Source organism: Pan paniscus, chromosome 2, assembly GCF_029289425.2.
Source record: "Pan paniscus chromosome 2, NHGRI_mPanPan1-v2.0_pri, whole genome shotgun sequence".
NCBI lineage: Eukaryota > Metazoa > Chordata > Mammalia > Primates > Hominidae > Pan > Pan paniscus.
This window is the reverse complement of record NC_085926.1, coordinates 4,887,637-4,914,496: the sequence shown is the minus strand read 5'-3', so window position 1 is coordinate 4,914,496 and position 26,860 is coordinate 4,887,637. Positions and strand designations below refer to the sequence as shown.

Genomic DNA, 26,860 nt, shown 5'->3' with positions numbered 1-26,860 from the left:
CTCATCAGCCATGGAAGAATCTATGTAAAGCTGAAGGAATTTGGCCCTTTAATGATGCACAAAGACGTATGCATGGATTTTGCAAGTTCCTACTTTCACCTTTATAAATGCTGGGTTTCATCCGTGTTTTAATTGACTGGAGTTTTAAGCAAAATAAATACAAATACCATAGTATGTAATTTCAGAGACTTTTTTAAGTACAAAAATGTATTTGGGCCCCAAAATGTATTTGGGCTATGTGCTGCAATTGATCTTTCACCATATGAGAAATCCAGGCCCCAGCTGATTTTTTGGAGTTAAGAATGATTTTTTACATTTTTAAAGGGTTGTAGAAAAGGAAGAAGAATCAGCAGAGACCATTTGTGGCTAGCAAAGCTTAGAATATTTCCTAACCGATCCTTTGCAAAAAAAGTTCGCCCACTCCTGTAGTCAGCAGCTCCCCTATTGTGCGCAGTCAGTGTGCCATCTCAGACTAGCAAAGGTGAGTAAAACCATCCCTGCCCCTAATCAATTTACAATCTGCATCCTTAGGGCAAGAGCCTAGTAAGCAAAAGGCAAAATAAGATGGCGCCAGATAAGGGCTTCAAAGGAAGAGAGACCAGGTTTGGTGGGGAAATAGGGGGTGGCTTCTTAGCAGGTTTTCTTTAGATGAACCTTGAAGATAAAAAGAGATTTTGATGAATAAGGGTGGGTGAGATGCAGAGGGGGTCAGCGCTGTGTCCTGGAACCAGAGAGTGATTCCATTTCAGAAGCACCCGGGGAGGCTAAAGGGTAGATTCTAAGGCCAGAAAGAGAGGAGAGGGTCGTAGGCTGGAGACCATGATGAGGAGTGTATACAGAGGGAGAGAGGAGAGATTCCTGCACTTAGAGGCCAAAAGGACAACAATTTGCACTTTTACTTTGGTGTCGGAAAGAACCGTAGTCTCATATGGTTACACGGAAGTGTTTTATGATAATCAGTGAAAAATGAGGAAAATAGTCTCTCTTAGGCTGAGCACCTAGGAAATGAGTGGCTCTTGGCTGTAAGTCAATGAACAACATTAATATATGCAGTTACCAAGTCATCATTAACACATAAAGCACCGCAGGGTTTCAATCTATTCATCAGAATTCTTGCAAGTCCTATTTTAAGGCAGTTCAAACAGAGGCGAGGCAGCTGAACCTGGTGAGGCTGCCAGGAACAGCGAGTTCTGCCTCTGAATTTGCTCCTGACTCAGTGCCTGACCTTGGGCAAGCACTCAGCGTCTCACTATCTCAGTTTCCTCAGCCATAAAATGGGGATAACAGACCTTAGCCACCTCATAGGAGTGTCATAAATGTGTCTGCAAAAACCTTTCAAGATAAGTGCTCCTGGAAACGGCCAAGGTGGGGAGGGTTCTTTTTCAATCGTCTAGGTGGGAAAATGAGGTTATCAAAATTAAAATAGGAGACTACTTTGTGAAACAGAAATGATTGTGGATGAATGATGCAAAGCCGACAGATGATTAAAGGTACCCATAGTCTACCAGTTAAAATCTCTGTCAGGATTTTCTAAATTAACGTCAGGACATCTTCTTTGTTGTTGTTTAAGGATGGAAGAGAATATTAAAAATCAGACAGGACCACCTTAGGGAATGTGGTCTCACATATCTGTTCTATTTGCTTTTTCGAAGCTTAGAATATTCTGCTCAATTCTCTGGGTATTACTCAGTTATAAAGGTGCAGAGGGATGCATCTCCTTCTGCACTTTCTTTACTCTGTAGATTTTCCTAATCCGTCCTAGAGAGGGACTGTGGCAGGGTCTGCAGACAGAAGGGCTGCCTTGTAGCCAGCCATCTTTGTATGACCTCTGCCACTGGCCGTTGGTGGCTGAGAAAGACACTGAAGTCTCTCGAGAAAGCTGAAGACCCAGCCCTGAGATGTACCCACACTGCACCTGGAGCAGACAATTGGGCTAGAAGACAAGTTCTGCTCTGCTCTGGAAAGTGTGAGTGGTAAAATATTTATTAGGATCCTGTTGAGAAGACTTGCCATTTTAACCCTCTCTCTCTCTCTCTCTCTGTCTCCTTTTCTTTCTTAAATAAATTTTTACCTTACAGTTGTCCAGAGAGGAAAGACAGGCCAAAATAGTTCAGTATGCTGTCTTACTGGGAGGACAACAGCTTAAGCCACAAAGCCCTGAGTTTGACCCTAGAACTCTGTGGCTACTGATGACTCATCTTGAAAATTATCAGATTGAATCTTCTCTACTGGCTTGATAAAAACTGATGAGTGGAAAAAGAACGCCAATCAAATGTGCATGCTTAATAAGCAGCCTCCTTATTCCCCTCTGCAGATTTGTGCTTGGATCATCTACACTTCCCTGTATGTTGAAGAAGATATGCTATCCATGCAATCCTTGTGGACTGCTTGATTAAAAAGTGGATAAACTGTCTTCAGGCCCTTGGAGTATGGTGCCTGTGTGAAGAAGGGAATGAGGCAGAAGTAGCCGTCAGTGGTGGCTGAAGTAGGAGAAAGTGCTTGCTAATGAAATCTTGATTTTTCTGTGGCTTTTCTGTGCAATTGGGTGGCTAAGTAGGAAAGCCATTGGAACTTCACTGTATCAATTCTGCCTTTCTTGTTTTTTGGAACTCCAATTCACCAAGGCTCCCTGCCACCCTATCCATCTATAACTTTTCATCACTTTTTCCTCAAAGTAAGAAGTGTGTCCCAGAAAATGTGCCTTTGTGACTCAGCAACATTTCAAATCCATCTGAGCCTTCCCAGCGTTCCAAAAGAAATACTGATTTGAATTCAGCTGCTTAAAAAACCAGTCTCTAAGCAGGCAGCTTGAAACTTCCTTACAGCAATAGTTTAGGCTTTGGAGGGGAAATTGGTTTGTTTTTAATTGTTTTAATTTTTCAGTCAATTCATTTGCCACCTGATTATATATGATCTTTTGAGCCCAATACTCTGCTCAATTAACCTTGACTTTCTTTCTCTCTTTCTCTCTCTCTCCTTCTCTCTTTCTTCCTTTCTTTCTTTTTGACAAAGCCTTGCTCTGTCGCCCAGGCTGGAATGCAGTGGCACAATCTCAGCTCACTGCAAACTCCGCCTCCAAAGTTCAAGCAATTCTCCTGCCTCAGCCTCCTGTGTAGATGGGATTACACGCACCCGCCACCATGCCTGGCTAATTTTTGTATTTTTAGTAAAGATGGAGTTTCGCCCTCTTGGCCAAGCTGGTCTCGAACTCCTGACCTCAACCTTGGCCTCTCAAAGTGCTGAGATTACAAGCATGAGCCACCATGCCTGGCCTTACCTTGATTTTTTTTTTTTTTTTTTGAGACAGAGTCTCACTCTGTTGCTCAGGCTGGAGTGTAGTGGCTCGATCTTGGCTCACTGCAACCTCCATCTCCCGGGTTCAAGAGATTCTCCTGCCTCAGCCTCCCAAGTAGCTGGGACTACAGGTGTGGGCCACCACGCCTAGCTAATTTTTTATATGTTTACTAGAGACAGGGTTTCACCATGTTGGGCAGGCTGGTCTTGAACTCCTGACCTCAGGTGATTCACCTGCCTCGGCCTCCCAAAATGCTGGGATTACAGGTGTGAGCCACCACACCCGGCCCCTACCTTTGCTTTTTAAGTCAAGAGGGAACAAGTTGAAATTTCTATTCAGTTAAACTATATACCTTTGGACATTGAATCACTTTTAGAACCACAGTAAAAATCATGTATGAATGACCCACAATTTCACTCCAACAGGAAGGTGTGTATATGTGCACAAAAACATTAGATTGTTCACGCCAGTGCTATTCATAATAGTCAAAAACTGGAAACAACTCAAACATCCATCAACTGTAGAATGGATAAATAAATCATGATATATTCATACCATGGAACATAACAGTGACAATAAATGAACCACTGCTACACACAACAGATATGAATTTCACAAACAGAATGCTGAGCAACAGAAGCCAAACACAGAAGGATACACATTTATGAATCCATTTGTATGAAGTTCATAAACAGACAAAATTAGTCAGTGGAGATTATTCTCATAGAAGTCTGAAGGGTAGTTGTCTTTAGGGAGGGGGATATAGTGACTGAAGTGGGTATAAGGGGTTTCTGGGGTTTGGTGATGGTACACCAGCATATTCACTCTGAAAATTCATTGAGCTGTGCAATAATGATTTTTCAAACTTTTATATGTGTATGATATGCTTCAATAAAGGTTTGCTTAAAAACACGCATAGTCATTGCTATGGTGTGAATGTTTGTGTCCCCCCGTTCACCAAATTCATAGGTTGAAATCCTAACCCCCAAAGTGATTATATTAGGAGTTGAGGCATTTGGTGATGATTAGATCATGAAGGTGGGGCTCTCATGAATGAGATTCATGCCCTTACGATAGAGGCCAAGGGAGCTGGTTCACCCCTTCTGCCACGTGAGGACACAGTGGAAAGATGGCCATCTATGAACCAGTAAATGGGTTCTCACCAGAGACAGAATCTGCCAGCACCTTGGTCTTGGACAGGTCAGCCTCCAGCAGAGTAAGAAAATTAAATTCTATTTATAAGCCACACAGTTTATGGTATTTTACTACAGCAGCCCAAATGGACTAAGAGAGTCATTATTATCAGGTATAGTTTAGTGTTACCACTTTTCGTCAGAATGAAAGTGATCAAATATTGTGTGAATGCTTTTGAGGTGCAAATGATAGGAGACCCAACTCAAAATGATCGAAGGGATTGGAAAACTTTTCCTTCAAAGGAATAAATAGTAAAGATTGTAGTTTCTGCAGGCCATGTGGCTTCTTGTCTTAACTACTCTGTGTTGTTGCATGAAAACACCCATAAACAATGGGTAAACAACTGAACATGCCAGGGTTCCAATAAAACTTTACCTGCAAAAACAAGTGGTGAGCAGGATTTGTAGTGTGCTGACCTCTAGTTTAAACAATCACTGAATTTACCACCATACAAGTAACAAGAAGTTCCAGGCAACGTAAGCTTCAGGGTTAGTTGATTCAGCAGCTTCACATCTCAATCCAGGAACTCAATTCATTTCATCTGCTTGCTCAGCTTTGTGCAGGCTGTGTCCCCAGTCTTGGTCTCTCCCGGTCATGAGATGACCACAGCCCCCCACACATCATGTCTTCACACAAGAGTGTCTAAAGGCCACAAATGTCTCTTTCCTGTGTCCCCTTTCTAGGAGCATGGAAAGCTTTCTTTCTTTCTTTTTGTTTTTTGTTTTTTTTTTTTTTTTTTGAGACAGTCTTGTTCTGTCGCCCAGGCTTGAGTGCAGTGGCGTGATTTTGGCTCACTACAACCTCCACCTTCTGGGTTCAAGCGATTCTCTTGCCTCAGCCTCCAAGTAAGTAGCTGGGATTACAGGCACCCGCCACCATGCTCGGTTAATTTTGTATTTTTGGTAGAGACAGGGTTTCACCATGTTGGTCAGGCTGGTCTCAAACTCCTGTCCTCAGGTGATCGGCCCATCTGCAGCCTCCCAAAGTGCTGGGGTTACAGGCGTGAGGCACCGCGTCCGGCAGGGAAAGCTTTTTTAGATGCCTCCTAAAAGATTTGATTCACTTCCTAAGACTGAGAAAGCAGGTGAGGTGTGTGTGTGAGTGGTTGTTTTTAGGCAGGCAACCCACATCGTGATCTGCATTCATTTCCTATTGCTATGTAACAAATTGCCACATAGCTCGCAGCTTAAAACAACATACAAACTACCTCCCAGTTTCTGTGGCTCATCCAAGCAACGCTTGAGGTCCTCCATGCAGGGTCGCACAAGGCTACAATCAAGGTGTCACGAGGCTTTTCTTCTGGGGCGTGGAATCCTCTTTCGAGCCTATGTAGTTGTTGGCAGAATCCAGTTCCTTGCAGCTGTGGGACAGAGGTCCCTGTTTTCCTGCTGGCTGTCAGCTGGGGGTCACTCTTGGCTCCTAGAAGCCACTCACAGTTCCGTGCCCACCACATGCCCCTCGCCATGAGACACCTCACTTCTTTAAGCTCAGCTGGAGAATGGCTCTATCCAATTTGCTAAGAGGGTCTCATATAATATAATCTAATCAAAAGAATGAAATGGATTATATTCACAGGTCCTGACTGCAGTCAAGGGAGGGGGGATTAAACAGCACACATGAGCACCCCCAAGAGACCCAACTCAAAATGGTTTAAGCCAGAAGCTGCAAACTTCCTACAAAGGGACAGACAATACAGATTGCAGGTCTTTCAGGTCATCCAGCTTCTCCTCTCAACTACTCTGTGTTGTAGCACAAAAGCAGCCATAGATAATACATAAAAGCAAATGAACATGTCTGTGTTCTTTTTTAAAATTATTTGTATTTTTTGAGACGGAGTCTTGCTCTGTTGCCCAGGTTGGAACGCAATGGCACAATCTCAGCTCACTGCAACCTCTGTCTTCTGGGTTCAAGCGATTCTCCTGCCTCAGCCTCCTGAGTAGCTGGGACTACAGGTGCGGGCAAGTACACCTGGCTAATTTTTGTATTTTTACTGGAGACAGGGTTTTGCCGTGTTGGCCCAGTTGGTCTTGAACTCCTGACCTCAAGGAATCTGCCCACCTCAGCCTCCCAAAGTGTTGGGATTACAGGCGTGAGCCACTGTGCACAGCAACATGGCCGTGTTCTAATAAAACTCAAGTGAACTTGGAGGCCATCCCAGAATTCTGCCTAACGATAGCTCTCACCTGAAAAATTAAATCAGATAATATAACAGTAGAACATTACACACTTAGAAGAGGAAATATGCTGTATTTGGCATATTCTTTGCTTGGAGGACAGACATTTAAAACACAGCTCCTTAAAACACAAAGTTTTTTTTTGTTTTAACTTTTATTTTAGGTTCGGGGTACATGTGATGGTTTGTTACATAGGTAAACTCATGTCACTGGGGTTTGTGGTACAGATTATTTCATCACCCAGGAATTAAGCCCAGTACCCAATAGCCATCTTTTCTAATCCTGTCCCTCCTTCCACCCTCCACCATCGAGTAGACCCCGGAGTCTGTTGTGTTCTGAAGACCCCAGTCCTTCTTTGTGTTCATAGCTTCTCATCATTTAGCTCTCACTTATAAATGAGAACATGTGGTATTTGGTTTTTTGTTTCTGCATTAGTTTGCTGAGGATAATAGCCTCCACCTCCATCCATGTTCCCCCAAAAGACATGGTCTCGTTCTTTTTTATGGCTGTGCCGTATTCTATAGTGTGTATGTACCACATTTCTTTATCCAATCTGTCACTGATGGGCATTTAAGTTGACTTTGCTATTGTGAATGTAAAAATGTTTTTGTTAGTGTGAAGAGTGCTGCAATGAACATTCATGTGCATGTGTCTTTGTGGTAGAATGATTTCTATTCCCCTGAGTATATACCCAGTAATGGGATTGCTGGGTTGAATGGCAGTTCTGCTTTTAGCTTTTTGAGGAATCGCCATCCTGCTTTCCACAATGGTTGAACTAATTTACACTCCCATGAACAGCGTATAAGCATTCCCTTTCCTCTGCAACCTCACCAGACTGTTATTTTTTTACTTTTTAATAATTGCCATTCTGACTGGGTGTGAGATGGTATCTCATTGTAGTTTTGATTTGCATTTCTCTAATGATCAGTGATATTGAGCTTTTTTCATGTGCTTTTTGGCCACATGGATGTCTTCTTTTGAAAAGTGTCTGTTAATGTTCTTTGCCCACTTTTTAATGGGGCTCATAAACACAAAGTTAACCTGAAAGTCCTGAAGAATCAATTTTTTAGTTTTGCTCTTGTTGCCCAGGCTGGAGTGCAATGGCGCAGCCTCGGCTCACTGCCTCCTGGGTTCAAAGGATTCTCCTGCCTCAGCCTCCTGAGTGGCTGGTATCACAGGCACGCACCACGATGCCCGGCTAATTTTTTACTTTTAGTAGAGATGGGCTTTCACCATGTTGGTCAGGCTGGTCTCGAACCCCTAACCTCAAGCGATACACCCTCCTTGGTCTCCCAAAGTGCTGGGATTACAGGCATGAGCCATTGCGCCCAGCCTGGATTCTGGCTTTTACTCTATGCTTGAAAGCATACTCCAAGATTATATTTAAAGATTATCTAATGGCTTATTCTAGTGCTCTCATGATTTTATTTCCCTTTTGCTCTTTCTAAAAATGTTAATTCATCTGGAATTTATCATGGTGAAACACATAAGGCTTGGATACAACTTTCTCATTTTTTTCCCCAGAGGGCTACTCAGTTACTCTGACATCATTTATTGAACAGACCATCTTTTTCCATTGGTAAGTGGTGGCATTTTATCATATACTAAATTTCTTTTTGTATTTGAGTCAATTTCTGGACTTTGCATTTATAATTTATCGAGTTGCCTTGTCTATTCATATACCATACCCTTTTACTTGTTAGAGCTTTATACTATATTTTAATATCTGATACAACTAAAAAACCCTTGTTTTTTATTTTCAGGATTTCTGAATATTCTTGCTTCTTTATTTTTCCATATTATAATGAGCTTGTATAGTTTTTAAAAGTCCTTTTTAAAAATTGAGCTTTTGCGTTATAGATTGGGAATAATTGACATCTTTATATAGTTAAGTCTTTTTATCTAAAAAGACATACATCCTTCCATTTGTTCAAGTTTTCTTCTGTGATCCTCAGTGGCATTTTAAAGTCTTTTCATATAGCTCTTGTCCACTTCTTAAGCTTAGGAATTTAGTCTTTTTGTTCTAATATAAATAGGGCCCTTCTATTTTTAACCCCATGTTGTTTCAACGATTCTTAAAAGCCAAAAAAAGCATTTATTCTATCTTAGTAAATGAACTTTCATAAACATATAAGTAGCAATAGGACTTGCAAGTTAGTTCTGTCCTAAATATTTCACTGGTAGGAAGAAAATAAACAAAAACCTTTCCCAAATTCATACAAGCAAAATGGTATTAAGAATACATTAAAATGTCTCTTCTTAAGATCTTTTTTTTTTTTTTTTGGTAGAGACAGGGTCTGGTCATGTTGCCCAGGCTGCTCTCACACACCTGTCCTCAAGCAATTTCCCCACCTCGTGCTCCCAACGTGCTGGGGCTACAGGTGTGAGCCACTGCACCTGGCCTTACAATTGGTTTTTGACTGACTTTTGAATCTTAAAATGGGATCCATGTAATTTTCTCATTCTCACAAGTCACTCACTCTTCACATTTTGCCTATTTTGGGTACACATATTATTTCTCAGGGTGCTCTATTAACTGTTTACCTCTCCCTAGGGGAAGGCTGGTAGCTCAGCTGTTCTGATCCTGTCTCACCAATATCTTAGGACACAAATGTTTCTAGGAAGTAGAGCTCCTAGGTCAAGCAGAAGAGGCAGCTGATGCCTCCCTTTCTTCCCCACCTGCAGGTTCCCATCATGATAACCTGGCAAAGCAGTCATAGCCTGGGAAAGCAGTACTTATGGAGGAAATTAAAGCTCTACCCAGAACTGAGAACATTTCCAAGGTCAGCTACAAAGAAGAAAGGTGGAAGCCCTTTTAGAAGACTCCCAGATTTGTAACCTGGGAGGATGCAGGATACAGGAGTGAGTTGTTCTGGGAGGGGAGCCTGGAGCTGGGAGAATACTGGTCTGTGTAGCCCTACGATGGAACAGCCTCATGGAATGGGAGTTTTCCGTCAGTGAGTGGCCATGTTGGAGGCTCGCATCTCATTCTTGGACTCGAGTTGCTTGGCTCTGACTTTGGAAGAACAATTGATAGGGCGGGGAGGGACTAGAGGCTATAATCTCCTTTTCTTAACACCCCAAAGCCCCCTTACAGGCAAAAATTCTACCTGTAACATTTTCTTGGCTTAATTGGTAGTATCTATATTTATTGAAAAGCAATCAAGAGGCCTTCTGCATAACAATACAGTACTATTAATAATAAAAAGTAGAAAGGCCGATATATTTGTAGAACCAAGCCCTGTACTCATCCTTTACATAGATTCCCTTATATTTTTAATTTTTAATTTTTTATTTTTTCTTGAGACAAAGTCTCAGGCCGCCCAGGCTGGAGTGCAGTGGTACGACCTTGGCTCACTGCAGCCTCCACCTCCCGGGTTCAAGTGATTCTCCTGCCTCAGCTTCCTGATTAGCTGGGATTACAGGCGCCCACCACCACACCCAGCTAATTTTTGTATTTTTAGTAGAGACGGAGTTTCTCCATGTTGGCCAGGCTGGTCTCAAACTCCTGACCTCAAATGATCTGCCCGCCTTGGCCTCCCAAAGTGCTGGAATTACAGGCGTGGGCCACCACACCCGGCCAGATTCCTTTATTTTAATCCTCACAGCAGCCCTATAAATTTAGTAGTACAATCATTTCAAATTGATAGATGAGGAAACGCAGATTTAGGGAAATTAAATAACCCATTCATGGTCACATGGCAAAAGGCAGAGTCAGGATTTGAAAACAAGCACCTGACTTTGATGGTCGTGCTTTTTACCACCACCCTTATGAACATTCATGGTAAACCTAGATATTTTGAAATAAGGGTGAGGAAAGAGCTTAAAGTTGTTTTTATGTATTAAATACTCTGTCCTATCGTTTTACATATTAATATATTTGGTTTAAAATGTATGTTTTACTTATACTGACAGAGCTCATGTCTATGAGAGATATTGTAAACTCCATTCACAGGCATTTAATGCTTTTGCCTTTAAGTGAGTGATGTACTCATATAGACATTGAAATATAAGCAACCAATCAACTAGAATGTTTATTCTTCAGTGCTCCGAAGATTATTCTACTTGTGACTATAATTCTGTACTCAGTTTATAACATTCTTGCAGAGATGTCAGGATGTGTGTGTGCGTGTGTGTGTTTATTATGAATAATATGATTTCCTTGTGGGTGTGAATTTCATCCTCTCTGTGATTCCTGTGCCCTAACCATATTGCTAGGCAACACCAAGCAACACACATCCCACATTTTCCTAATTCCTTTTGATGTTTCACAAATGGACCTTTGCTTTTATCTGCAAGCAGAATAACACCAGTGGGTTTAGGATTTTGGCTTTTTAAATAATCAGGTGTCCGGTGAGATCAAAGCTAAGTGACCATAACTGGCAGAAACTGGCAGAAAAAAGGAAGAGCTGGCATGAAGCAAATGCACATATTTGTTTTAAGACTTTGGCTGATGATTCGTTAGTGAAGTCTAATGTGATTTCTACCATTCTGACTTTGTAGATGACATCAAGGACAGTGAGTAGGTTGGCTTCCTTCCAAGGACCTAGAGTCCTCCTAGGGCTTGGAGGGTAATTGCATATGAAATACTCTTTCTGATACTGGCAATGTTGCACGCATATCATTTTCCAGATGAAAATCAGGTGCCCATCTCCTCTGTCAAAACAGAAACCAATATTTTCAGGTCAAGATCCAGAATCTGGCAGGTGTAATGCACAGATATCACATCACAAGCTAAAGAGCATTTACAGTTGTCCTGCCTTCTATGTGTAGGGAAAGGTCAGAGAGAGGCCCCAGTGGGCATGGAGAATGCCAGAACTGGCCTACAGTGGACAAGGGCTCAGCACTTCATCACCACAAAAAAAGATCATTTGGTTTTTCCCCATCCACTCAAGCCAAGCCACAGAGAACCACAGGAAGTAAGACTGACGAGTTTCCCCACTGCTAACTGACAGTATTTGAGAAGTTGTGCTGCCCAAGTTAGAAAGCCCCATGATGGCACTCTAAACTAACACTCAACCTGTGAAAGCGAATATGTTATAATACCTTACTTGCAGGCTTGGGGAAGAGAATATTTTTCCAGACGGGAGATGAAACGGAAATGGGGCCACTGGTAAGAAATGCACTTGTGGGAAAATATGATTGTATTAGTTATCTACGGCTGTGTGACAAGTCTCCTGCACCCCACCTCCCCCAAAACAACCCTGTTATCAGTTTAAAACAATATTAAGCATCACTCAGTTTCAATGGGCCAGAAATGGAGGAGTGATGCAGCTTGGTGGTTCTGTCTCACGATCTCTTATGAGATTGCAGTCCAGATGTCAGCCATGGCTGCAGTCATCTGAAGGCTTGCCTGGGACTGGAGGAGCCACTTTCAACAGGGTTTACTCACGTAACTGGCAAGTCAGTGCTGGTGATTGGCAGGAGGACTCAGTTGCTCACCATGTGGCCCCCGAGCATCCTCATAACATGGCAGCTGGCTTCCCCAGAGCAGAGAAGCCAAGAGAGAGCAAGGCAGAAGCCACAATATCTTTGACAGCCTAGTGTTGGAAGCCACGCTCCATCATTCCCACAATATCCTATGGGTTCTACAGGTGAGCCCTACTCAGTGTGGGAGGAAACTACATAAAGGCATGAATACCAGGGAGGGAGAGTCACCAAGGGCTCTTTTGAAGGCCAGCTGCAATAATGGTGGAGACATTTCTGTGCATACGATACTGAGAAGCAATTCGTGTATGGGTTGGGTGATGGACGGCACTCTTGTCATGGGTCTCAATGCAAGCCGCAAGCCAGTGCCTGCATTGGAATCATCTGGGAGCACTTTTTAAAGCACTGGTTTCCCTGGACCCTTCCCTGGACATTCTGATTAAGTCAAGGATGATGCCCAGGTTTGGGAACTACTGGATTTTAGGCCCCACTTCCAGCTTCATGAATCAGAACATCCAGGGATGGGCCTGAAAATCTGTGTATTTATTTATTTATTTACTTAAGAGACAGAGTCTTGCCAGGCTGGAGTACAGTGGCACCATCATACCTCACTGCAGCCTTGAATTCCTGGGCCCAGGCGATCCTCCCATCCTGGCTTCCTAAATAACTGGGATTACAGGCATGTGTCACCACACCTGGCTAATTTTTAAAATTTTGTTGTTGTTGAGACGGAATCTTGCTATGTTGCTCAAGCTGGTCTTGAACTCTTGGGCTCAAGTGATCCTCCCAATTTGGCCTCCCAAAGCACTGGGATTACAGGCATGAGCCACTATGCCCAGCCTGTGATTTTGTTTGATTTTTAAATTTTTTGACCAGGTCATACATTTAAAATGATGGGAAATTCCAAAAGGTATAAAAGGGTGTCATTATAAAGTCCCTATCCCAACTTTGTTCTCTCAGTATCCCAATTCACCTACCTGGAGGTGCTCAATGTTATTGGTTTCTTGTGTATTCTTCCAGCAATATATGAATATATAAGACATATAAAGTAAATATATTTATTTTAAATGAGAGAGAGAGTGTGTTTGTGTGTGTATTTTTCTTTTTTTTTTTAACTCAAGGCAAATCTAAAGGGTAGGCAGTGAAAAACAAGTTTATTCCTGGTTCTGATCACCAGTTTTTTCCTTCAGATTCACTTTTACCAGCTTCCCGTGTGTCTCTTTAAGAGACAGGACGCTGTTAGTTTGTCAAGTGACTCAGGTGATTCTTATAATCTGGTGCTTGGGACACCCCAGTTCTGTAATGTAAGTTATAATAGAAGCTGAAACAGCTGGAAAACCTCACTTGGTTACACGAGTTGCATGAAATGCATTAGATCGTATCTGAATGTCTTAGTTACATTTGTTCGTGTAATCATTATTTACCAAATAATGATTATTTACCAGGCCAAGTCATTACTTGCCAGGCCAAGTCAACGATGGGCAATGAACCCAGCTCACGGGAGCTTGCAGTCTAACACAGGAAACAGCCACCTGCATCTGTAAAGGTGCGTGCAGGGCGCCGCAGAAGCTCCTTGGCATCAGAAGTGAGTGGAGGCTTCTGGAAGGAAGGGATTTCCACAGAGGTAAAAATGATGAGGACGTGGGGCTCATTGGGCAAATGGAGAGGACGATATTCCTGGCAGAGAGAAAAGGACAAATACGAAGTTCCCAGGTTTTGATCTGGTACGCTGCTCTCAGGCAACCAAAAAGTAGAGCGTTTTGGTGTTTGTGCGCAGAAGAGGCTCAAGATAAAACGAGAGAGGTAAACTGAGGTCAAAATAAGATGGGGAAAAAACACGATGAGTCTGAATGTCAGATATTAAGTTTGGGAATGATACGATCAGCACGGGGGAAAAATCGATGTGGGTGTAAAAAAAAATGGACTAGAAGGGGGCTGGGCATGGTGGCTCGTGCCTGTAGTCCCAGAACTTTGAAAGGCCAAGGTGGGAGGATCACTTGAGCTCAGGAGTTCAAAACCAGCCTGGGCAACATGGCAAGACCTCGTCTCTACTAAAAATACAAAAATTAGCCAGGCATTGTGGCGCACGCATGTAGTTCCAGCTACTCAGGAGGCGGGAGGATCACTGGAGCCCTGGAGGCTGAGGCTGAAGTGACCAGTGTTTGCTGCACTGCACTCCAGGCTAGGCGACAGAGTGGGACCGTGTCTCAAAAAAAAAAAAAAAAAAAAAAAAGACCAGAAAGGAGTGGTAACAACTTGGAGGTGGGAAGATAATTTAGGAAGTTGTTATCAAAATCCAAGAAAGAGACCAGAATGGACTGGATTAGGTGGCCATTGTAGGGATGCACAAAACTGGAAACACTGAAGTTATTAAAGAGGTAGATTCACCTGGACTTGGTGATTGATTGAAAAGGGCTGTAACTGGGACGTTTCCAAATTTCCAGTATGGTCAACCACCTGTGTTTCAATAGGGAATACCTGTGGGAAAGTGCTTGGGGAGGAGGCACGAGGGAGCGTGAAGGGTAAGTCTAACATTCTGAGTTTGAGGAAGAATACGTAGGTAAATTAAAGTTTAGAGTCCAACAGAAAAATAAGAGCCTGTTTGTGACGGTCCATGGCAGGACAGGCATCTTCTAATTTCTCTTTAAACCTTATTTAGTTTGCATCTCTGCCCCCATCCCCACACTCTCTCGCCCACCATAAAGCAGGCTGGCACTGACAGTCCCTTCAACCCTCTCCACGGGTTGGAGTGGAAGGGGTGAACGAAGGTCCTGCCCTCCAAGCAGGTGCATTCACAAAATTCCGAAGCTGGCCAATAGTGTATTCCGTTCTGTAAAAAGATATGTTTTTTTTTTTTTTCTGAGGCAGGGTCTCACTATATTGCCCAGGTTGCTCGAAAATAGTATTCCCAGGATGGTTATAAACAGTTTCATGTTTCCCAGAATCAAAAACCAGACTCTAAATTCACTTCCTTGATTGATTTATTCTAGGTACTGATGAGACCTCTTTAGTATGACACTGGCAACTGACTGCACTGCGGATATGTTTGGAATAAGGTAAGCCTGCAGCCACAGTTTTTATGCCTTTTGGAGTTTTGGCCGGAATGAACAGAGCTTAAGCAAATTAGATATTTGAAAATACCTTTGTTTTGTTCCGTGAGCAACCACCAGAGGCCTTTTAAATTGTGATGGTGACTAACAAAATTAAGATCTTTGCTATCGTGCAGAGAAATCTGTAGAATTTTATCCATTCTTTCGTTCTTGCTAAATGGTGCATTGTATGCTATCTGTGTGGTTTGGGTCTAGGACAGATTTCTCTCTGAACTTCACAGCATGGGTGGAAGAGAGTAATTTGGCCTTTCGTTTTCTCTGGCAGCCGGTGCCAGTCCATTTATATGGTATGTTCACAGGAGAGCTGACAAGTGTTGAGAGGTTTTATTTGATATGCGTTTTTTTTTTAAAGTAGAAAAAAATCCGTAAAAATAGGTACTTGTTAGCTAGTTTTCCTAGTTAGTCTTCAGATCATAACCAAATGTTTCATTAAGGAGTTCCACCTCAAACAGACGAGCTACATTGAATTATCTGGGCTGTGTTTAATATTCACAGTGTAACCATTCATGGCAAGGGCAGTTTTTAATGATAGAAATGCAAACCCACATTATTTTTCTGTGTAACTTGTAAAAGCCGTGCCTTCTAAAATGGGGCTGCTTATGCTAATTTGTTATAGTTAGTGAATTGCAGGCAGCTCTGTGAATTTACTTTTCTTGGCAGTTCTAGAATATCCTGCCATAACACATACTGAAAAACTGTTTGACGGGTTATGAAAATCTGGATGTACTAAAGGTACATCTTGTGCAAACCATAAAATAAATACATGATTACATTTTTAAAAATCTGTTATCAGGTTAAGGAAGTTGTCATTATAACAACCCAAGGAAAATTAAACGTTTTGAATGGATGATACACTTTTTCCACTTGTACATACTGTAAATACTTTTAGTATCCAACCCTCGCACTATTTTGCTGGTCTTTTTGAAAAGCCTGCCTACTGGAGGTAAACCGTATTTCATATAGGCCATATAGAACCTATCTTGGAAGTGGATAACACCTCATTGCAAAGGTTAATATTCTCAGTGAAGCATAAAAAATTGTCAGAATTATTTGACACAAAATATAATTTGAAATTTGTATTATTTTTAGTCAAGCCAGCAATGTTCTATTACTTCAAGGATGTTGATTATGGGTCTGTCAATGTTACTGTTGCCAGTGATGTGTGATTGCTTCATTCATGATAAATGAATTAAGTATGTAATTTGGTTCTATACTGTTTTAGCTATATACCAAACCAACTCCTTTGAAACAGTCTCTAATCTCAAGGAGCTTGTAATTTTAATAGACGTTAAGATGTTAAGACAAAGGCAATTCATTTGTTCAACAAATATACTGCATACTGAGAATTTACTATGTACAAGACAATTCATTAGACTTCTTGGGGCATGGGGACTGTAACTATGGTGAATAGGAGAGATTTGGTTCCTATCCTTGAATTCTACCAGAAGACAAACATGAAAGAACAAATCATACAATTACTTAATAATTATGTGAAGTGTTCCAAAGTACATCTACAGGGTGGGCTGAGGATGTATAATGAATGAAGTGAAAGAGCAAACTTTTTAAAAGGGAACTCCTGAAGGTTAAATTGTGTTTGCGATTAACTGGAATAAAACCTTAATCGTGTCAAAGAAAAAAAGAGTTCTTGTTAAATACAAAGTAAAAGATCTCTAAAAGAAATATGGTGGTGTTTGGTGAGAATCTTATACAGTCAGGAAAATATCCTTGCATGCACTGAAGACATCTTACCACTTGGAGGAATGATTTTTCATCCTAGGATAAAAGTAGGATTTTATATTCCACTTTAAGAGGAAAAATAGATAAGAAATGCAGATGGCCAATTAACTTCTTTAGTAGAACTTCATGTACGTGATAAAGAATGAAACTTTAACAAAAAAACTTTAACACGTTTATATGCTCATAAAAACTTCAAATTGATTAAAATTCTTCAGTGACAAGGTTAGGGTCCTTGATCAGTGAATGTTCTCACATATTTCTAAGCAATATAGAAGGGTTATATTTGAAGTAGAAGTATAAAGAAGAATTATACAAAGAAAGCCAAAATTGAGTAAGAAGTGTCAAGAATATGATTAATTTTTGTAACCTACTCTTTCAATAATGAATTTCAACCAAACCTAATTAATCTTACATTTCTAGCACAACATATAATTTTAAAGAATGTGTCATTAAAGAGATACATAATCAGAAGTAAAGTAAATATCATCTAGGCTTAGATTAGGGAAAAATATTGGTTTTGATTTAATTTTTGAACAGGTAATATGCATATCATTGAAAATTTAAAAATTGTTTCACAACCCTGTCCCCCATCTACCTCGTTCCCAACCACCCTAGACACACACAGACAGCTGCACACCTGACGTTCTTTTCTTTTTTCTTTTTCTTTTCTTGAGGTCGGGTCTCACTCCATTGCCCAGGCTGGAGTGCAGTAGCACCATCATGGCTCACTGCAGCCTCAACCTCCCAGGCTCAAGTGATTCTTCCACCTCAGCCTACTGAGTAGCTGGAACTACAGGTGCGCACCACCATGCCCAGCTAATTTTTATTTTAATTTTTTTAAGGGATGGGGTGTTATTGTGTTGCCTAGGCTGGTTTCAAATTCCTGGGCTCAAACCATCCTCCCCTGGTTGGCCTTTCAAAGTGCTGGGATTATAGGTATGAGCCACCACACCTGGTCCTGATGTTATTATGTGTATATGTAAGCACAGTTTGTTTAGCACATACCAACAAATCTTTTTTCCTAGGTAGTATTGGGTTGATACAAATCTTAGTGTAGTTTTTCTTGTCTCTTTGTATGCAAAAGGTAGCATACTGCAGACACTGTTGTGCCGTTGCTTCCCCACCACCCACTTAATATTATTTATTTCTTGGAGATCTTTCTAAATCAGTACATGGACCCTTTCCCTTTCTCCTTATTTATAGCTGTATAGTATTCCACTATATGGAGCTACCATAATTTATTTAACTAGTCTCCAATTGATGAATATTTGTGTTGTTTCCAATAAACATTTCTGTAGTGAATAATCTTATGTAGGGTCATTTCACAAATATATCTGTGGAGGTAGAATTGCTAGCCAAAGGAATAATTAGTAATTTTGTAGATATTGCCAAAATGCCCTACACATAAAGTTTATAGTAACTTAATGCATTTAACAGTAATACATAACAATATTTTCCACTTGATGTCATCAAACTTTTTTTGTGTGTGTGAACAAATGAAGAAAAATGGTATCTAATTTTTCCCATTGTTTTCCTCTTGTATGATTTTCTTTTGGGCTGTTTGTGTTTTTCTTCTCAACTTAAGCTCTTCTGTATTAGGAAGATAAGACCTTTATTAGTATGAATTACAAATATTTTTATCTCATCTTATATAAAATAAATTTTATTTTTAAAAATAAAATGTAAAATAAATTTTATTTTTAAAAATAAAATGTAAAATAAATTTTATTTTTAAAAATAAAATATAAAATAAATTTTATTTTTAAAAATAAAATATAAAATAAATTTTATTTTTATGTACCTGAATTTACCAATATTTTCTCTTACGACTTTTGGATTTGACTCATAGTTGAAAAGGTCTACCATATTCAAGGTCATTAAGAAAGTATCCTGTTTTTCTCCTAGATCTTGGGTAGCTTTTGGTGTTTACCTTTACATTTTTTATTCATTTGAAATTTGGCCTGGTGTAAGACAGGCTTTCCCCTAGAATGCTGCCCAGGTAGCTCAATATCAAATATTGAACTATCCCTATTTTCATTCCACTCTGATTTATAATGCAATTTTTATCCCACATATATTTGGATCTATTTCTGAACTTTTTTTTTAACATACATATTTTTACACGTTCCAACTCTTAGAAATGTTCCATGCTGTTTCTGTTTTTAGGCTCCTTTTAGGTACCTGCCGTGCTTAATTTTTTATTTTAAACATGGTTTTTCCTGTTAACAAAGTTTGCATTAGTTGCTTCCTTGAGCAACACCTTCAGAAATTTAAATGCGTTTGAAATGATGTGAAAATATTATTCATATCAGAGCTAATTCTGCAAAAGCTGAAATCTTGTGGGAAAAAAATCTATTTCAAGCGAAATCCCCTAAATCCCAGGGAACCTCCATATACTCAGACCAGAAATATTTTTTGATTCTACATAATGTATTTTAAAGGGACAAATGGATCAACTGGGCAGAGAGTTGGAAGAAAGTGTTTTAGCTCTGCTTCTGAATCCCCCAGTGTGATCGCTGGGAAACTTCACCATAAGTTGCATTTATTGTAGGGCAGTTTTGTCGCTTAAAAAAATATTTTTAATTGGAAACAGCAAGCTGGTTATATAATTGTAATTGCAGGATTATAATGAAAATATCAGGCCTGCAGGTTTTACATAATCACATGCAAAGTCATGTGCAAGAGTGGAAAAAGGGAAGAGCAGAGATATGTCTGATTATTTACTCTCTGTGGGGTGTACACAGATTATTTCTGGTGCAATTTAATCTGGAAGATTATATAGCTGAGAATAAGATATCAAATAGATATCCTTGAGACACCAGAATCTCATGAGTCAGTTGCAAACATCAGGCACGCAGCCTGCACTTGATACTGGATAACTTGCTCATGTTTTATTCCTGACTTTCCTTAAGCAAGGTCTGTTCGAAAAGCTTGAAATTAGTATTCGTTTAAACAGAGAAGCACTGGAACCAGCTGGCATTCTGTAAATGAAATCAATGGAACGGGAACGTTGAATAGTTTTTTCTTAATTATTTTGCTAGGTCGTCACTACAAATGGCCAAATCCTAAATCAGCTCTTTCACTCTTCTAGTGTTGACAAGGAAGTCGTCAACACTAGCATTTTACAGTGTTTAATGAATTATTTTCCAAACATACATTAAGTTTACTGTAAACAAGGGTATTTATAAGAATACCATGACTATTTGACATTTAGGTAAGAATTATGTCGTACTCTAGAAAAAAGAGAAAGCAATTTCAGTACTATCAGAACCTGGAGCAGAACTTAGTCTTGGGTGGAGCTTACATATGAAATTGAAATTAAAAAAGAAATCAAAGTAACTCTCCAAGTTTTGGACAGGGTATTTTTATTCTTCAGAATATCGATCCTGAAATTAGAGTGAATACATCAAAAGTGTGTGTTTAATTTCTTCAGTGGAAACATGAGCTCATCCCTTGGGGAAAAATATCACTAATTGTACATTGAATAGTTTTTGCCCATAAATAGCAACATGTATAAATGCAAATACATGAAGTCAAAATTAATTTTAAATACTTCCTCAGTAAATGTAGAGGTTTTTATTAATAATCTAAAAGAAGGAAAAAAGCATTACTGAGAAAATCTCCAATTTTTTTTAAAGTTTATGAAATGTGAGCATTGAGTTACTTTCTTGTATGACATGATTGACCCATATGTGAATTTTTTCTAAGAATAAGGAAATGGGTGAATTAAAATTGGGACTAGAAGGTTGGATGATTTAAAGGCTATGCTTATTTAAATGTTCTATTCTCTCCAAATAGTACATTTTTGGGCTTGCTTGCACAATAATGAAACAGCCTACTTGAGGTAACTTAACAATAATCCCAACACTTTGGGAGGCTGAGGTGAGAAGATGACTGGAGCCCAGGAGTTCGAGACCAGCCTGGGCAATATAGCGAGACCCCATCTCTCCCCCCGCCCCCCCAAAAAAATCATTGGACTAAGGTGGAAGGAGACAGGGCAGCTGTGAAGTTGCTGGTATGAGGGACGAGAATTAATGTAAAGGTGGGCAGCAGGTGATGATTCTGTGGCAAAGCAACAAAAGCAGGGATTACAATTTATTTCTGTTTATAACCATCAGCACCTAGTTTGCCTTTCATTGTTTGCTGATTTTGTTGCCTGGGAAGCATGAATCTCTCTGATTCCTTTTTAGTGGTTCTTCATGAAGCCTACATGTGAGAAATGAAAATTGAAAATGCATTTTTTAAAAAGGAAAATAAAACTGGTATAAAATCAAATTACTCCGGCTCATGTATAATAAAATACAATTACATTAATCCTTTCCTAATTATTTCATTCTACCGTTTGTGGATTTTTTTTTTTTTTTTTTTTGTAATTAACGAATTTATTAAGTACCTTCTATGCTTAAGGGAATGACTTTGTCTCTATTTTTTCAGCAAATTATTTTGTGTGGGTGACAAAATGTACGTTCCCTTGCATGTAATATTTAAGTGCATATTAAATGTCTAATATGACTCAGGTCACAAAATTTCAGAAACAAAGACAACAGGAACTGTCAGCTCAGGAAAGTTTGTTTGTTTGCTTTTGAGATGGAATCTCACTCTGTGGCCCAGGGTGGAGTGCAATGGCATGATCTCAGTTCACTGCAACCTCTGCCTCCCAGGTTCAAGCAATTCTCCTGCCTCAGCCTCCCGAGTAGCTGGAATTACAGGTGCCCGCCACCACGCCCGGCTAATTTTTATATTTTTAGTAGAGACAAGGTTTCACCATGTTGGCCAGGCTGGTCTGAAACTCCTGACCTCAGGTGATCCACCTGCCTTGAACTCCCAAAGTGCTGGGATTACAGGTGTGAGCCACCATGCCTGGCCAGGAAAGTTTTCCTGAAAGAGACTAGTCAGTTTTTTTTCTCTCCTTCTACATATTGCCTATAATTTTCCAGGAATCAGAGAACTGGATTATTCATGCTTAGAAAGGAATAAAGGACAGGACTTAAAGGATTCAGGAATTTTTTACATAATCTCGGACGACTGCTTAACTTGTCACTGGGGACACGTTGAAGGTGTAGGGTGTTTGTGTGTGTGTTTCACACCAATCTTTTTTTTTTTTTTTCTGGAACTTTTCTTTCCAGAGTTAGTGGCTGAAGATGCCATAGAGGGAAGCAGAGGTGATACAGAGAAAGGCTAGGATAACTGAATGACAAAGCAGTGGTTTCAGAGGGTTCATTGCAGCCTCTGGATCTGGGGACGGGTCTTACAGGTAACAGCCTGTCTAGGGAAGCAATTGGAAAATGCCATTTCTCTGATTCTTCTATAGTTCATGAGCATGATGATTGGGTGTTCATGACACGTGTGAGATGTGCCACCCTCTGAACCTTGTTCCCACATCGGCACATTACCCATCTAACCTAAAAAGAAAAAAAAATGTTGCTCCTCTCAGGTGTGAGGGCAGCTGAAATTAGAAGGGAAATCAATACAGCACAGAAGTGACAAAACACCTTGGTTTTCAGGAGGAATGGGGTGAGGGGCACATATATTTGAAGTCATGGTGAGATTCTTTCATCTCTGAATATCTTACCTAATGGGCTCCCTGGATTCTTTTTCTGCTCTTTGGAATCTCATGGCTTACGTCTTAGATTTCTTCTTTCCAACAATTACTAAAAGCACAGAAACAGACATTCCTGACTGCTCATTTCTTTTTTTTTATTATTTTATTTTATTATTATTATACTTTAAGTTTTAGGGTACATGTGCACAATGTGCAGGTTAGTTACATATGTATACATGTGCCATGCTGGTGCGCTGCACCCATTAACTCGTCATTTAGCATTAGGTATATCTCCTAAAGCTATCCCTCCCCCCTCCCCTCACCCCACAACAGTCCCCAGAGTGTGATGTTCGCCTTCCTGTGTCCATGTGTTCTCATTGTTCAATTCCCACCTATGAGTGAGAATATGTGGTGTTCGCTTTTTTGTTCTTGCGATAGTTTACTGAGAATGATGATTTCCAATTTCATCCATGTCCCTACAAACGACATGAACTCATCATTTTTTATGGCTGCATAGTATTCCATGGTGTATATGTACCACATTTTCTTAATCCAGTCTATCATTGTTGGACATTTGGGTTGGTTCCAAGTCTTTGCTATAGTGAATAGTGCCACAATAAACATACGTGTGCATGTGTCTTTATAGCAGCATGATTTATAGTCGTTTGGGTATATACCCAGTAATGGGATGGCTGGGTCAAATGGTGTTTCTAGTTCTAGATCCCTGAGGAATCGCCACACTGACTTCCACAGGGGTTGAACTAGTTTACACTTGACTGCTCATTTCTAGTAATAATCTTTTAAATGAGAGCCTCTCATGTTCAGAGTCCAGTCTCCTGCATTCTACTCACATTTCTGCCTCAAATGTCCCTCTAAAGTCCAAGGTACAACTCTGAATTTTAGGAATTCTCTGACCCTTTGCTGTAGTTCCAAAATGAACATTTGCCAGAATCAATTCTCAAATCAGTCTCAATAAATAAATATATTCTAAAGCACCCTATGCAAACTGTGCAAACTGTTGCACTGTGGGAATCTTTCTTCTACATCTGGATTTTCTAGAAATGAATCTTTAGTAATGTCAGCAAATTTAGAGTCTTGAGGTATCTGCCAAATCTTACCTCTGCCAAGCATTTTGTGGCTAATCTATTCATTTAATTTTTCTTACAATTCTTTTTTTTTCTAATTATAGCTGACAAGCTATGACAACTTGCTACAGTCAATATGTCGCCTGACCCTCCTTTAATAAATATCACAGTGTGAACGATGTGTGCATGGTGCTAATATATTTTATTCTTCCTCTGAGAATTGTTATAATGACCTTACTTTTTGGGGGAGAAATGTGGGTTGCTGCTTATTCAACATGCTTTTAGGTTTGACTTAGCTATCACGTTTTCTTCTTTTAATCTAGACTTTTCTGTATTTTCTTCACTGACCATATATTACTGGCATATATTACTATCATAAAAAAATCTGCATAAAAACATCTTGCCCTCACCAAAATCAACAAAAATGGAAACTTTAAAACTGATATATGAACACACTCATATATAATTTTTTTTTTTTTTTTTTTTTGAGACAGAGTCTTGCTCTGTCACCAGGCTGGAGTGCTGTGGTGCAATCTTGGCTCACTGCAACCTCCGCCTCCCAGGTTCAAGCGATTCTCCTGTCTCAGCCTCCCAAGTAGCTGGGACTACAGGTGTGTGCCACCACACCCAGCTAATTTTTGTATTTTTAGTAGAGACAGGGTTTCATCATGTTGGCGAGGATGGTCTCGATTTCTTGACCTCATGATCCACCCACCTCAGCCTCCCAAAGTGCTGGGATTACGTGCCCGGTCACATAATGTAATTTTTAAGTAAAGATTCAGAGAAAAGAAGTTTTAATGATAGTGAGATCTGATGTTTGCCTAGGACTTTATCATTTGATAGTTGTTTTCATATATGTTATATTAGAGGTAGAATAGTTTAGTAGTCTGAAGTCAGACAGCTCAAATCTTGGCTCTGCCACTTACCAGATATGGTTTGGGCCAGGTATTGACCTTCTCTAAGCCTCAGTTTTATCTCTGTACCTGTTTCCTAAGGTCATTATGAGGATTTGGTGGGACAATTCATAGAATGTGCTTATAGGGGCCAGATTATGCCAAATGTTCACTTCACATTACTTGCCTTTTTCTTTTAAACCGCAACACTCTTATGAAAAAGTAGGGCATGTGGGTTTATCTTCACTTTACCAAAGAAGAAAATAACGTTCAGAGAGATTAGGTGAATGACAAGTAGTTCTATCATTTTAAACTGAGTTTCCATTGCAGTCTTAATGGCAAGACTGGAAAAGAGAATCCGGTGAGTTCCCTGGGCTCTTTCCTTAGTGTGGACTAACACACAGGGAATGTGAAACACCCATTGAGCCACTCTTGAGGGGTTAGGAGAAACCCAAAGATCTGATACCGTCAGATATTCTATATAGTCACATAGCTAATGGCTTCAAGTTCAACTTGAGCTGAATGTTAACAGGGTAGATTCAAATCATTTTTCACTTTTTTGGGGGCTTAGAGTGGGGAGGTGATGAAGAGCAATTGTAGTAACTCCAGTAACTTTCTCATTTCTAAATGAAAATTACTTCTCTGAGAATTTCTGTGAGTAGGTAGCCTGTGAAAGCTACTTTCAAGGCTCAGCTTCCTTGGTTAATGTAGCTTTGCTAAAGGGGCATACAGGCCTTCACACCATACAGTGCCGGCTGGCCCTAGCCTTATTTAGCTGGGAGACATGTTGATCCAGTGACTTTATATGAGGCTCGTCTTTTAGAGCTACTTGAAAAGTAATGCCTCCCTTCAGCTTGTGACAAAGATGCACTCTGCCATTTCTTCCTAGCAATTACATTTTCTGTTCTAAATTAATGTCACCTCACAGCATTCTTTTACCATTCTTTGGCATTTAATCCAATTTTCTTATTCCTAACAAACAATTTTAAAAACAAACTCAATCCCTTTAAAATGAACTGAAATGTTAAAATGTTTCCTAGGAACACATTCAGTCCTCATTCTATTGTTGTTTCTTGCAAAAATATTCTTGGATTGCTTAGCTTTGAGAGAAACTATGAAAATGAAAAATTCCCAATAAACAAAGGGGGATAATTCACTTTATAAAAGAATGCTTTTCTTTGCGCTGGCATGTGTAATAAAAAGAAAGAAATACAAATTCTTTATTCACTGATGGGTTCTGTTAGCAATACACTTAATTTTCAGACACAAAATGTTAGGAGTCAGTTGACTACCAAAATCTCTGAAATCACATGGTTGAGGAGATAATTTAAAATGCAAACATTTGATACATACCAAAGTTTCCAGTGATATAGCTATTTGGCAACCTCAAAGTGGAATCTACAGAGATAGTCTGGAAAGTCATTGTTAAAAGACTCATAAAATCATGTCTTCGGATAGTGATGAAAACATAGTTTAGCGAACTTAATTCTAGAAGACAGTAAGCTGGAAAAGCAAGGTTTAAAAGCCAGACCACAGACAGAGAAGTACTTCATATAGGCACAATAATCTTCAAGAAATAGATAAATGTATTGGATATTTATTTTTATTTGTAATAATTCTAAGAAGCTATCTCATAACTACAAAATGCCACACAAGCATAGCAGCTTTTATCCAATTGCTTTATGTCCTTGGGCATGTTTTTACAATAATAGAAATGTTAGTTTTGCTATTCACATACAAACTCCAATTTAGCTAATTAAATCTTAGCCTTAATATGATTCTACTGGAATTAAAGAAAGATACTGCACACATTACTTCCTGCCCTGACCATTTGAGTGTTGCTGACAGCAGTTAAAAAGGCATCACATCCCTTTGGTGTGGCATTGCCAGGTTTAAGAAAAACAATGCCAGGCAAACTGGGCAAAGAAGCTGGAAATCCTTCAGGAATGAGATACAACATGAGTAGGTATGTGTGCATACACATGCAGGTAGAAATATATGTTATTATTTACCCAAAACTTGTTACAGAGCATATACAACTAATTTTCTTTAAAATAGGTGGCTGTCAGATTAAATTCATAATGTCTCAACCTTGATGAAAATTGTGTGTGTGTCAACTGCAGGCTATAAAATCTATTTTTTCAAAAAAACGTTTACAAAAACAGCAAAAATGATACATTATTCACGTTCTACCCTCTCCAGTTTGAATCCAAATCCCTGGGGAGGGTAAGATGAACTGCACTCCCAAATCAAGACATGTACCAGGAAACTAAATTAATGTTAAGTGTTGCAATTGGCATTTTTTAAAAGCAATCAAAGCTCCTGGAATTAGTTTTTCTATCAAGTTTTATCCCTAGCATGAAATTCAGATGCAGAGTTTGGAACTTGGGCAAGGCAGGATTG

General features: G+C 39.8%; 1 long non-coding RNA gene and 1 other non-coding gene across 2 annotated transcripts in view; both read left to right on the top strand.

The window, feature by feature from the left end:
* LOC134729877 (uncharacterized) overlaps positions 1-10,466 on the top strand; it is an 82,634-nt gene extending 72,168 nt beyond the window's left edge. The window contains exons 2-3 of the long non-coding RNA XR_010111385.1: positions 8,188-8,242; positions 9,349-10,466. This is a non-coding gene — a long non-coding RNA (uncharacterized LOC134729877). The remainder of the gene's footprint in view (positions 1-8,187; positions 8,243-9,348) is intronic.
* An 11,770-nt stretch (positions 10,467-22,236) lies between these two features.
* LOC112439491 (small nucleolar RNA U13) lies at positions 22,237-22,340 on the top strand. The gene has a single exon (XR_003027766.1). It is a non-coding gene; the product is annotated as a small nucleolar RNA U13 (small nucleolar RNA).
* The last annotated feature ends 4,520 nt before the right edge of the window (positions 22,341-26,860 follow it).